Source organism: Schistocerca americana, chromosome 10 (genome assembly GCF_021461395.2).
Source record: "Schistocerca americana isolate TAMUIC-IGC-003095 chromosome 10, iqSchAmer2.1, whole genome shotgun sequence".
Classification (NCBI taxonomy): domain Eukaryota; kingdom Metazoa; phylum Arthropoda; class Insecta; order Orthoptera; family Acrididae; genus Schistocerca; species Schistocerca americana.
The window spans coordinates 120,904,815-120,918,226 of NC_060128.1; the positions used below are offsets into that span (position 1 = coordinate 120,904,815).

At 46.5% G+C, this 13,412-nt stretch overlaps 2 non-coding genes across 2 annotated transcripts; one reads left to right on the forward strand and one right to left on the reverse strand.

Annotated features, from left to right (window-relative positions):
• Nucleotides 1-2,015: 2,015 nt before the first annotated feature.
• Trnat-ugu lies at nucleotides 2,016-2,090 on the reverse strand. The gene has a single exon. It is a non-coding gene; the product is annotated as a tRNA-Thr (tRNA).
• Nucleotides 2,091-2,507: 417 nt separating this feature from the next.
• Nucleotides 2,508-2,582, forward strand: Trnat-ugu. Its single transcript has one exon. It is a non-coding gene; the product is annotated as a tRNA-Thr (tRNA).
• Nucleotides 2,583-13,412: the final 10,830 nt, after the last annotated feature.

Here is a 13,412-nt window from a genome sequence, read left to right on the forward strand (position 1 = left end):
TCAGTCCCTAAGCTTACACACTACTTAACCTAAATTATCCTAAGGACAAACACACACACCCATGCCCGAGGGAGGACTCGAACCTCCGTCGGGACCAACCGCACAGTCCATGACTGCAGCGCCTGAGACCGCTCGGCTAATCCCGCGCGTTGTAAAAGATGAAACGAGAATATCCAACGGAAGAAATGTCTTCTGAAATGTCACTGTCACACTGTTAATTGATGCAGCAAGAAGCCTTTTGCATTTACACATGCTAATAATTTCATTTCCAAATAGGTACTCGTTAGCTCCGTTTCTATAAATATTCGTCACAGAGGAACTAAACCATTGACCAAATTGACTGTTTTAGAAATACTTCCTCCAACGGCCCAAAACAATATTTTTGTTCCTTTTTACAGATAGGATAAATAGTCATCCTAATTGGAATGACATGGTTGAGAGGTTAGCGAAATAAGAGATTACCATGGGCAGTCAAGAGTGTGATGAGAACCAGTACACATCAACTATAATGGAAATAAAACGAAGCGATAAGACACAAATTGATAACACTACCGCTACCAGAGGACATTGCAGTAGTGGAGTACAAAGATGCACTGTCTGACTAAAAAAGAGAAGTACTCAGACAACGAGGAGGTAACGAATAGAAATTTCACGAGTTGAGAGGATATGTGATGTTATTTCAGTGATTAACTGAATGAGTCAAATGTACTTCATTTATCAGCAAGACGCTACAATCCCTCAGGCCTGCATTCATGATCTAATTTGCTTAGCCGGCCGCAGTGGCCGAGCGGTTCTATGCGCTACAGTCCGGAATCGCGCGACTGCTACGGTCGCAGGTTCGAATCCTGCCTCGGGCATGGATGTGTGTGATGTCCTTAGTTTAGTTAGATTTAAGTAGTTCTAAGTTGTGGGAGACTGATGACCTCAGATGTTAAGTCCCATAGTGCTCAGAGCCAATAATTTGCTTAGAAAGGGTATCATAAAGGCGTTCTTTCTTCTCCTGAGCTATCCTGTCTCATAACCATTGTAATGGTACTTGATATTCTGGATACAAGAATGATGACGTAGTTGATGTCCAAACTGGTCTAAATCAGGCTCCGTCAGGGATGGATCCAGGAGTCTTGCTGGCCATAATAGGACCTCAACATCACGCAGATAGTTCATAGATATACATCCATGTGCTGATCGGCATTGTCCTGTTAAAAAAATGTACCATAATACTGACGCATGAGAGATAACTCATGAAGTCGCATTACGCCCATTTCAAATCAGTGTGCTATCACAGTTCAGTCAATCTCTACTAACTGTGACCTGAAGTCATATCTGATAGCTCCTCTCAATATGACGCCTGGAGCAACTGCCCATACAACCAGCCGAACACTGAAGCACATTTACACAATCTTCAGGACTGACAGAGTTGTTTGCAGAGGTGAGTCCGGTCGCACTCCAGCTGGCCACCTGGGTCGCCTGATCAGTCAGTGGGCGATTACTTTGCGTGCGGGGAGCCTTCTAGTTTAAGGTGTATCTGAACAACCCTCATTATCTTCAAGATCCGCAGCAGAAAATTTCTGATAAGGCTGCAGCAATTCCAGCAGTCCAACTTGGATCCGCCTTCAGCAACTTGCTGACCAGGACCCAAAAGTGTCAAGACAAGAATGGTGGTCACTTTCAACATCTGCTATAGTCAGCTGAGTACTGTATTTCCTTTCTTCTGCTGTGTTTCTCTGTGAGCCACTTTTATTTGTCCAACCCTTTATAGGTGCAAAATGTGTTGTGAATAGAGTTAGTAATAAGGAAGTTATAAATTAGAACGTTGTGCATGACTCTGAAGTTTTACTCGTTGTCCAACGAAAACGTAGTAAGCGATAAACTTTATCCATGCCATCATGCTATGGGGGCTGGTAAAATGTGCTGCATCGAAACATATACTTGATTTAAATAAAATGATAATTAAATTGACACCCTAGCTGCAAGCAGGCGTTGATACACTTCATTGGGGACATGTTGAAAATGTGTGCCCCGACCGGGACTCGAACCCGGGATCTGCTGCTTACATGGCAGACGCTCTATCCATCTGAGCCACCGCGGGCACAGAGGATAGTGCGTCTGCAGGGACTTATCCCTTGCACGCCCCCCCGTGAGATCCACATTCCCAACATGTCCACAACACTGCATTCGTAGTGCACCTAATAGATGTTTGCCCATCATACTCGTTACTCGTGGCAGATTAATCTACCAAGTCCCGTACGAGTTCGGGCATAGCGTGTGCGTTCGCACAAGAAGGTCAAAGGCCGGGAACCCATATTTTTTTAACGATATATGACGGTAGTATCTGTTCCCGAAAGAACAGTTACCGTCGATGACCATGCAGCTTTGCTAGAAATGAAATGATAATTAAATTGACACCCTAGCTGCAAGCAGGCGTTGATACACTTCATTGGGGACATGTTGAAAATGTGTGCCCCGACCGGGACTCGAACCCGGGATCTCCTGCTTACATGGCAGACGCCCGCGGTGGCTCAGATGGATAGAGCGTCTGCCATGTAAGCAGCAGATCCCGGGTTCGAGTCCCGGTCGGGGCACACATTTTCAACACGTCCCCAATGAAGTGTATCAACGCCTGCTTGCAGCTAGGGTGTCAATTTAATTATCATTTCATTTCTAGCAAAGCTGCATGGTCATCGAGGGTAACTGTTCTTTCGGGAACAGATACTACCGTCATATATCGTTAAAAAAATACTTGATTTACTCTTTTAAACCATAGCAGTAAGATTATGCTTCTTAATGAGTAGTTTCTGACAGGATTTTGAATTTTGAATTTCGATCAATAATTATATGAAGTAACGGAAATCTGATTTTTGTTGCTCATTACATGTTTCATATACGAATTTGATTACTATTAACCAGTAACCCTGTCTCCTGCGATTCTTTAAAGAATCGAATTTAGATACACAGGATGGATTTTTTTTTACAGAGCTCAGTGTTCATCTACTATATGTCTTGCAATGATATAATTCTGCATGTGCATTTAGTTTTATATGTTGCAGCGTATCGACCGTCAAAAAATACGCCAGAGTGGAAGTGAGCTGCAATGGAGTCAGCCGCTGGCAGGTGAGTGTGTTATGCACTGCAAAGCAAAACACGGCTGGCTGGCACTGCGCAACATGGTTCTAATGGCTCTGAGCACTATGGGACTCAACTGCCGAGGTCATTAGTCCCCTAGAACTTAGAACTAGTTAAACCTAACTAACCTAAGGACATCACAAACATCCATACCCGAGGCAGGATTCGAACCTGCGACCGTAGCGATCTTGCGGTTCCAGACTGCAGCGCCTTTAACCGCACGGCCACTTCGGCCGGCCTGCGCAACATGCTCAGTATAGCGATAGCCAATACTGCAGTATGCTGGCAGAAGGACGGAAGGTGTTCCTCACTTGCCGTTGTGGAGGTATTCACAGTATGTGCCACAAGCACTCTGCGAACATAGTCGGGAGTTTATACGCTGCTGGCCAGCAAAATTGCTACACCACGAAGATGACGTGCTACAGGCGCGAAATTTAATCGACAGGAAGAAGATGCTGTGATATGCAAATGATTAGCTTTTCAGAGCATTCACACAAGATTGGCGCCGGTGGGGACACCTACAACGTGCTGACATGAGGAAAGTTTCCAACCGATTCCTCATACACAAACAGCAGTTGACCGGCGTTGCCTGGAGAAACGTTGTTGTGATGCCTCGTGTACGGAGGAGAAATGCGTACCATCACGTTTCCGACTTTGATAAAGGTCGGATTGTAGCCTATCGCGATTTCGTTTTATCGTATCGCGACGCTGCTACTCGCGTTGGTCGAGATGCAATGACTGTTAGCAGAATATGGAATCGGTGGGTTCAGGAGGGTAATACGGAACGCCGTGCTGGATCCCACCAGCCTCGTATGGCGAGCAGTCGAGATGACAGGCGTCTTATCCGCATGGCTGTAACGGATCAGCAGCCACGTCTCGATCCCTGAGTCAACAGATGGGGACGTTTGCGAGACAACAACCATCTGCACGAACAGTTCGACGACGTTTGCAGTCGCTTGGACTATCAGCTCGGATACCGTGGCTGCGGTTACTCTTGACGCTGCATCACAGACAGGAGCGCCTGCGATGGTGCACTCATCGACGAACCTGGGTGCACGAATGGCAAAACGTCACTTTTTCGGATGAATCCAGGTTCTGTTTACAACATCATCATGGTCGCGTCCGTGTTTGGTGACATTGCGGTGAACGCACATTGGAAGCGTGTATTCGTCATCGCCATACTGGCGTATCACCCGGCGTGATGGTATGGGGTGCCATTGGTTACATGTCTCGGTCACCGCATTGACGGCACTTTGAACAGTGGTCGTTACTTTTCACATGTGTCACGACCCGTGGCTCTATCCTTCATTCGATCTCTGCAAAACCCCACATTTCAGCAGGATAATGCACGACCGCATGTTGCAGGTCCTGTACGGGCCTTTCTGAATACAGAAAATGTTTGACTACTGCCCTGGCCAGCACTTTTACCAGATCTCTCACCAATTTAAAACGTCTGGTCAATGGGGGCCGAGCAACTGGCTCGTCACAGTACGCTAGTCACTGATCTTGATGAACTGTGGTATCGTGTTGAAGCTGCGTGGACAGCTGCACCTCTACGTGCCATCCAAGCCCTGTTTGACTCAATGCCCAGGGTATCAAGGCCGTTATTACGGCCAGAGGTGGTTGTTCTGGGTACTGATTTCTAAGGATCTATGAACCCAGATTGCGTGAAAATATAATCACATGTCATTTCTAGTATATTTGTCCAATGAATACCCGTTTATCATCGGCATTTCTTCTTGGTGTAGCAATCTTAATGGCCAGTAGTGTACTTAAGTGCTCACCCAGTCAGGTAGTGAATGATTGTTGTCTCAGTATCACAGCCTATACCACGAGCCTGTGACACCCAGAAGGTCATCCCGGAATGCAGTTGGGGTCTGCTGTTCGACCACGAGACAGGGCAGCCTGCCCTGAATAACGAGGGAGCCGCCCACTAGCTGGAGGAAGTTCACGGTCATCGTCAGCTGTGCTGCCGCGCTGACAGCGTGCTCGCAGCCGGAGACGTCGCTGACAGTGGCTTGGAGTGCCACCACGTCCAGCCCCTCTCCTCCTGGCAGCAATGCTGGGCGTATATTGTTTCACAAGAGAGGCAACTGGACACTTCCACCAAGTTGTTCCTGATATATCGTGGCTGAAGATATTAACTGAGCCGTTCTGCTCGTCCTAACCTCTTATATCACTCTCCACGGGAGACAATCTTGAGTGTCCTTTCGCAATGTGGACACCAACTGCAAAATTTGTTGTGAACAGATTTAGTAGTAAGAAATTAGTAAATTGAAACGTCATGACTGGCACTGAACTTTCACAGCATGGCCACCAAAAACATGGAATGAAAACATATCTCTCGAACCAGCTGTAAACCGATAAGAAAATAATAAAAGGCACACACATTATTCAGACTGTTTTGTGTCAATTACTCTACACCACCCCAGTTCCTGAAACATGCAATCAGACAAAAAAGTGAAGCATGCAGCAGGGATGGAGGAAATGAAATGAAATTTGTGATAATTGTTATGGGACCAAACTGCTGAGGTCATCGGTCCCGAGGCTTACACACTATATAACATAACTTAAACTACGGACAACACACACACACACATGCCCGAGAGAGGACTGGAGCCTCCAACAGGGGGAGGCGCGCGAACTGTGACAAGGCGCCTCAGACCATGTGGCTACCCCATGCAGCTGCAGTGAAAGTTCACCGTTTGGTAGGGTATGTGGTATTACTACAGTGATTAGAAAAGCGAGTCAAATGGTTCAATTGGCTCTGAGCACTATGGGACTTAACTTCTGAGGTCATCAGTCCCCTAGAACTACTTAAACCTAACTAACCTAAGGACATCACACACGTCCTTGCCCGAGTCAGGATTCGAACCTGCGACCGTAGCGGTCGCGCTGCTCCAGACTGTAGCGCCTAGAACCGCTAGGCTACTCCGGCCGGCAAAAGCGAGTCAGATGAACAAACAACTTGCCACTATGAGCACACTTATCAGTGTGATGTTACGCCCCGTCTGGCTTGGATCCATTCACTGATTTGGTTGGGGAACGTATCAAAATGGTTGAATCATCTAACGAGGTAAAATGGCCCACAACTGTTGTAACTGGTCCTTGGGATCCTACAGGCTGGCACTGGGATGGCGTTGGTGTACAATGATGATTGCAATATCTGCTTTGTGTGGTCCTCAACCGCTTGGTTGTGACCGCCCATACCAAATCCCAATATTCTCAATGTCCAGTCTCTTCACTTTCTCGAGAGATAATGAAATGATGAGGACAACACAAACACCCAGTTCCCAGAAGGAGAAAATCCCCAACCCGGTCAGGAACCGAACATGGAATCCCATGATTCAGAGGCACTCACTCTAGCCACGAGCAGCAGACGCAACGTACGAGATGGTTCCACGCCTATTCTGCCAGGCACAGATCTGGCAGTCTTGGTGTCCTCAGTAATATCTCAACTTCATGCAGACAGAGACACATCCATGTGTTGACAAGCACTGCCCTGTAGAAAAGTGGCACCACAATACTGTGGCTGCACAGGTGACATATGAAGATGCACGATACCCATGATGTACCATTGTGCTGCGAGGGATCCCCAATCACTATCAGACATGGCCTGCAAGTCATATACGGTGGCTCCCAACACCACAACACTGCTGTGTCTGTCGAAGGTATTGGAAGATTGGGACTACTTCCCAGCTCGCGGCAATAGCTGATGACGGTGTCTGCAGCCATTTGCGTTGTTGTCTTAACGATAGCCTCTCACTGGATACCAGTTTCGTAGTCCGACTACTGCCACTATCTGACCAATGGTGTACGGTGACGTAGAATGTTGTTGGGGTCCGTTACTTGTCCTGTGACAGCAGACATGTATGTGAAAGGGGCTACAGTGGGCTTGGTGCACACTATAGCGATCCTCCATTGTCGTGGTTGTACGTGGTCGACCAGCGTGTGTGTGTGCCCACATGTTCTCATGACATGGGGCCACTGTCCGGATATTGCACGATTCGACCAGCCAGCGAAATGGAGACCTTCGATGAGGCTCCTTTCAAAGTCTGTCAGGTGCTGATAATGCTGCCCTACACAAGTACGAGGCAACTCTGTCTCCTTTACAGCGACCACCCACCTAACGCCGTTTACACGCCTCTTGTACGGGATGTCTCTCCTAAGAGTCGTCAGGCGCATATTCTTTGGTGTTTCGGTAGATATCCACCATTTCGTTCTTGCAACATGTAGCTGGCGTCAGTCCAAACAAATACTGCTCATCGTGTCTTTCATGCGATGCCCATTATCGACGGAAATCGTCGATTTGTTTCCTGTTACAAACAAAATGTTACGTGCACATTCGATAGAGAGGTCTCAGATCAGTTAATGGCTCTGAGCACTATGGGACTCAACTGCTGTGGTCATTAGTCCCCTAGAACTTAGAACTACTTAAACCTAACTAACCTAAGGACATCACACACGTCCATGCCCGAGGCAGGATTCGAACCTGCGACCGTAGCAGTCGCACGGTTCCGGACTGCGCGCCTAGAACCGCGAGACCACCGCGGCCGGCCCAGACTGTATACCAATTAGGTTTCTTTCGGAGTATGCTGATGCATTAGCTCCATACTTAACAATCATTTACAACCGTTTGCGGCCATCCTGATTTAGGTTTTCCGTGATTTCCCTTAATCGCTCTAGGCAAATGCCGGGATGGTACCTTTGAAAGGGCACCGCCGACTTTCTTCCCCGTCCTTCCATAATCCGATGAGACCGATGACCTCGCTGTCTGGTCTCCTTCTCCAAAAACAACAACAACAATGACAACAACAAACGTTCGCTCGACGAAAGACCCGTACCCAAAGACTGTAAAGTTGCACACGTCACACCAATATTCAAGAAAGGTAGTAGGAGTAATCCACTAAATTACCGGCCCATATCGTTAACGTCGATATGCAGCAGGATTTTAGAACATACATTGTGTTCGAACATTATGGATTACCTCGAAGAAAACCGTCTATTGACACACAGTCGACATGGGTTTAGAAAACATCGTTCCTGTGAAACACAACTATCTCTTTATTCACATGAAGTGTTGAGTCGACATGGGTTTAGAAAACATCGTTCCTGTGAAACACAACAATCTCTTTATTCACATGAAGTGTTGAGTGCCGTTGACAAGGGACTTGAGATCGATTCCGTATTTCTGGATTTCCGGAAGGCTTTTGACACTGTACCACACAAACGGCTCGTAGTGAAATCGTGTGCTTATGGAATATCGTCTCAGTTATGTGACTGGGTTAGTGATTTCCTGTCAGAGAGGCCACAGTTCGTAGTAACTGACGGACAGTCATCGAGTAAAACAGAAGTGATTTCTGGTGTTTTCCAATGCAGTGTTATAGGCACTTTGCTGTTCCTTATCTATATAAACGATTTTGCAGACAATCTGAGCAGCCGTCTTCGAATCTTTGCAGATAAAGCTGTCGTTTATCGACTAATAAAGTCATCAGAAGACCAAAACAAACTGCAGAACGATTTAGAAAAGATATGTGAATGGTGCGAAAACTCGCAGTTGACTCTAAATAACGAAAATTGTGAGGTCATCCACATGATTGCTGAAAGGAACTCGTTAAACTTCAGCTACATGATAAATCTGTCTAATCTAAAAGCCGTAAATTCAACTAAATACCTAGGAGTTACAATTACGAACAACTTAAATTGGAAGGAACACACAGAAAATGGTGTTGAGAAGACTAACCAAAGACTGTGTTTTATTGGCAGGACGCTTAGAAAATGTAACAGACCTACTAAGGAGACTGCCTACACTACGCTTGTCCGTCTTCTTTTAGAATACTGCTGCGCGGTGTGGGATCCTTAGCAGATAGCACTGACTGAGTACATCGAAAAAGTTCAAAGAAAGGCAGCACTTTTTGTATTATCGCGAAATATGGGAGAGAGTGTCACAGACATGATACAGGATTTGGGCTGGACAGCATTAAAAGAAAGGCGTTTTTCGTTGCGACGGAATCTTCTCAAGAAATTCCGATCAACAACTTTCACCTCCGAATGCGAAAATATTTTGTTGACACCGACCTACATAGGGAGGTGATCATTCTTCCCGTGCGCTATACGAGGTTGGAATAATAGAGAATTGTGAAGGTGGTTCGATGAACCCTCTGCCAGGCACTTAAATGTGATTTGCAGAGTATCCATGTACATGTAGAGTATCCATGTAGATGTAGTGCGATCATTCCTTTATCCGTATGTATTAACAGGAGCAGCAAAACACGAAGAGTAATCAGTACCCCAATAGCCACTGAGCAGCGCTGCTGCATGGCGATAGCAGTCAGTGCGGGCTGGGGCGGTGATGTCGCTGCTAGAGTATTTATTATTCTTCGTGTTTTACTGTCTCTATAGATACATGTCCACAAAACAAATGTCGAACTAGACTAATTTTAGATAGCTCTATCGAAAGGACAAATAAAAGTCAGCCTTAAAAATCATTTTGTTTGTAACCTGGAAAACAACCAACCCCTTCTTTCGACACGGCGTATTACACTAAAGACGTGATGAGCAATATTTGTTTGTTCTGATCCCAGCTACACAAAAGTAAACTTAAATTTCAAATATCTGCCGAAATAGAGAGAAAATGCACCTGACGACTGTTAGAAAAGACAACAGGTATGCCCTACCAGTCCCAGTAACACCAATAGTTACAAAGAACAGTAACGCACACCGGTGGCCGTTCTGCCTGTCAAAGAGAATTGGAACTCCAATCACTTAGAAACTCGTGACTGGTGTGTACTTGTGCGAAGTTAGATTGACATCCGGCCATGCCATCCGGGTGCTTTACGTTTGCCTGTCAATAGAGTGTGCTGCACAGAGGGTAAGGTTTGCTAATGAGCAATTAGCGTGCAGATAGCACAGCCGTAAATACACGCTCCAGACGGTGCCTTTACATCAGTGAATGGCACTAGAAGGCAGTTGACGATCGGGCAAACCACAGCAACTGCCTGCTGCTCCTTTCCTTCCCGTCAACAGTTTTATTTCATTTAATTTTTTTCCCTAGAGCCAGTTTTAACCCGAGTGTGCGCACATAGCTGCAGCCTGTGGTTTAGAAACTGGGGCACACAGTCACTGTGTGTGTGTGTGTGTGTGTGTGTGTGTGTTTACTCGGTGGCTGCTGCAACGTGTCCAGGCCCTCCACACGGGAAAGTGGACCTACTTAAAAAAAAAGAAATAAAGAACTAGATCTATTTTACATGTTTTTATGGCGGATGGATTACATCTCCAATTGCTTTTCCATTCATTTTACATAGCTTAATGACGGATGGGTTAAATATCCACCTACTATTACGTAAGCCTCTGTTACTTTTAGGTCATTTTACCTGCGTAACTATACAACATAGGAGCTTGTCCGATGCTCCATTTGTTTCTCGTTGATTGGTTTCTTGTTTTTGCAGACAACTACCTTAGCGCTCGCTGCATCGCTCACGTAGACTGTACGGCCTCCAGAGATTTTTTTCTTTTTATTTAATCGAATTTTTATAATGTTCGGAAACTGCAACACCTTCTAAGCTTTTCACGCTAATTAAGGCCGTACAGGCACGGCCTTTTCCAAATTTACTTCTGACCAAAAAGCGATTCTGTTAGCTGGAGTCCACAATTTTGTTAATCATGCATTTTAGGTTCTTCTTTATATCTAACCGAGAATGAAACAAAAATTTTCGTAAATCTAGCTTTAAAATTTTTTTATGTAACGAAATATTTTCTTAAAAATTTTCATCTCGTATTACACTCCCTTAGGGGTTGAATTTCCAGAAACATGTATTTTTTTTATAACACAGAAGTCAAATACCAATTGTAATAGATGTAGCCTAATAAATCCCCTAAGTATTTCTTGAGCAATTATTTTCAAAAAGCATTCACTCTTAGTGGTTGAATTTCCAAAAATGCCGAAACCCTTAATTTTTTATTTTTTGACTGAGAAACCAAATACCAGTTTTCGCAGTTCTACCTTCAAAATTCCCTTAATAGTAACACACTTGCAAAAAGCCTTCCATCCCCTATTTCACCCCCTTGCGAGTGGAATCACGGACAATCCCTTCTTAATCCATCCGCACCCTCTCGAAACTTCAAGTTTCTATCCTCAACGGTTTGGGCTGGGCGACGAAGAGTCAGTGAACCTGTCTGACCTTGTTTCACCCCCTTACCGATTAAATTTCCAAAAACAGTGGCACACACAGTTCCTCATATCTGACTGATCCAAATATCAGTTTTCAAAGATTTAGTTTTAAATTGCTTTAGCAATGAAATACTTCCACAAAACGTTTCACCGCCAATTTGGCCTCCTAAGGGGTTGAATTTTCAAAGACAGTGTAGCCCGTGTATTTTTTATTTCTAACTGAGAAGCTTTAAAACGCTTTTATAATAAAATGTTTCCATAAAAAAGTCTCCTCCCTTATTGCGTCCCCGTAGGGTTTCAAGTTCCAAAAACACCGAAACATGCATTCTTTTATTTGTGACAGCGAAGTCAAACACCACAAATGTCCATTTTCCTAGGCCTAGCTTCAAAACTGCCTTAACAGTGACATTTTTTTTTTAAAAAAAACCCTATCATCTCCTGTTTCACCTTCTTATGACCAGTCAGCCATTTATTCAGGACACTGCCTTTTATCCATTGAAGAGCCAAAGAAACTGGTACACCTGCCTAATATCGTGTAGAGCACCGGCGAGCACGAAGTAGTGGTATCACGACGTGGCAGGGACTCGACTAATGTCTGAAGCACTGCTGGAGGGAATTGTCACCATCTATCCTGCAGGGCTGTCCATAGATCCGTAAGAGTACGAGGGCTTCGAGATCTCTTCTGAACAGCACGTTGCAACGCATCCCGGATATGCTCAATAATGTTCATGTCTGGGGAGATTGGTGGCTAGCGGAAGTGTTTAAACTCATAATAGTGTTCCTGGAACCACTCTAGCAATTATGGACATGTGGGGTGTCGCATTGTCCTGCTGGAATTGCCCGTCCGTCGTAATGCACGAGGGACATGAATTGATGCAGGACATCAGACAGGATGCTTACGTACGTGTCACCAGTCAGAGTCATATCTACACTCCTGGAAATGGAAAAAAGAACACATTGACACCGGTGTGTCAGACCCACCATACTTGCTCCGGACACTGCGAGAGGGCTGTACAAGCAATGATCACACGCACGGCACAGCGGACACACCAGGAACCGCGCTGTTGGCCGTCGAATGGCGCTAGCTGCGCAGCATTTGTGCACCGCCGCCGTCAGTGTCAGCCAGTTTGCCGTGGCATACGGAGCTCCATCGCAGTCTTTAACACTGGTAGCATGCCGCGACAGCGTGGACGTGAACCGTATGTGCAGTTGACGGACTTTGAGCGAGGGCGTATAGTGGGCATGCGGGAGGCCGGGTGGACGTACCGCCGAATTGCTCAACACGTGGGGCGTGAGGTCTCCACAGTACATCGATGTTGTCGCCAGTGGTCGGCGGAAGGTGCACGTGCCCGTCGACCTGGGACCGGACCGCAGCGACGCACGGATGCACGCCAAGACCGTAGGATCCTACGCAGTGCCGTAGGGGACCGCACCGCCACTTCCCAGCAAATTAGGGACACTGTTGCTCCTGGGGTATCGGCGAGGACCATTCGCAACCGTCTCCATGAAGCTGGGCTACGGTCCCGCACACCGTTAGGCCGTCTTCCGCTCACGCCCCAACATCGTGCAGCCCGCCTCCAGTGGTGTCGCGACAGGCGTGAATGGAGGGACGAATGGAGACGTGTCGTCTTCAGCGATGAGAGTCGCTTCTGCCTTGGTGCCAATGATGGTCGTATGCGTGTTTGGCGCCGTGCAGGTGAGCGCCACAATCAGGACTGCATACGACCGAGGCACACAGGGCCAACACCCGGCATCATGGTGTGGGGAGCGATCTCCTACACTGGCCGTACACCACTGGTGATCGTCGAGGGGACACTGAATAGTGCACGGTACATCCAAACCGTCATCGAACCCATCGTTCTACCATTCCTAGACCGGCAAGGGAACTTGCTGTTCCAACAGGACAATGCACGTCCGCATGTATCCCGTGCCACCCAACGTGCTCTAGAAGGTGTAAGTCAACTACCCTGGCCAGCAAGATCTCCGGATCTGTCCCCCATTGAGCATGTTTGGGACTGGATGAAGCGTCGTCTCACGCGGTCTGCACGTCCAGCACGAACGCTGGTCCAACTGAGGCGCCAGGTGGAAATGGCATGGCAAGCCGTTCCACAGGACTACA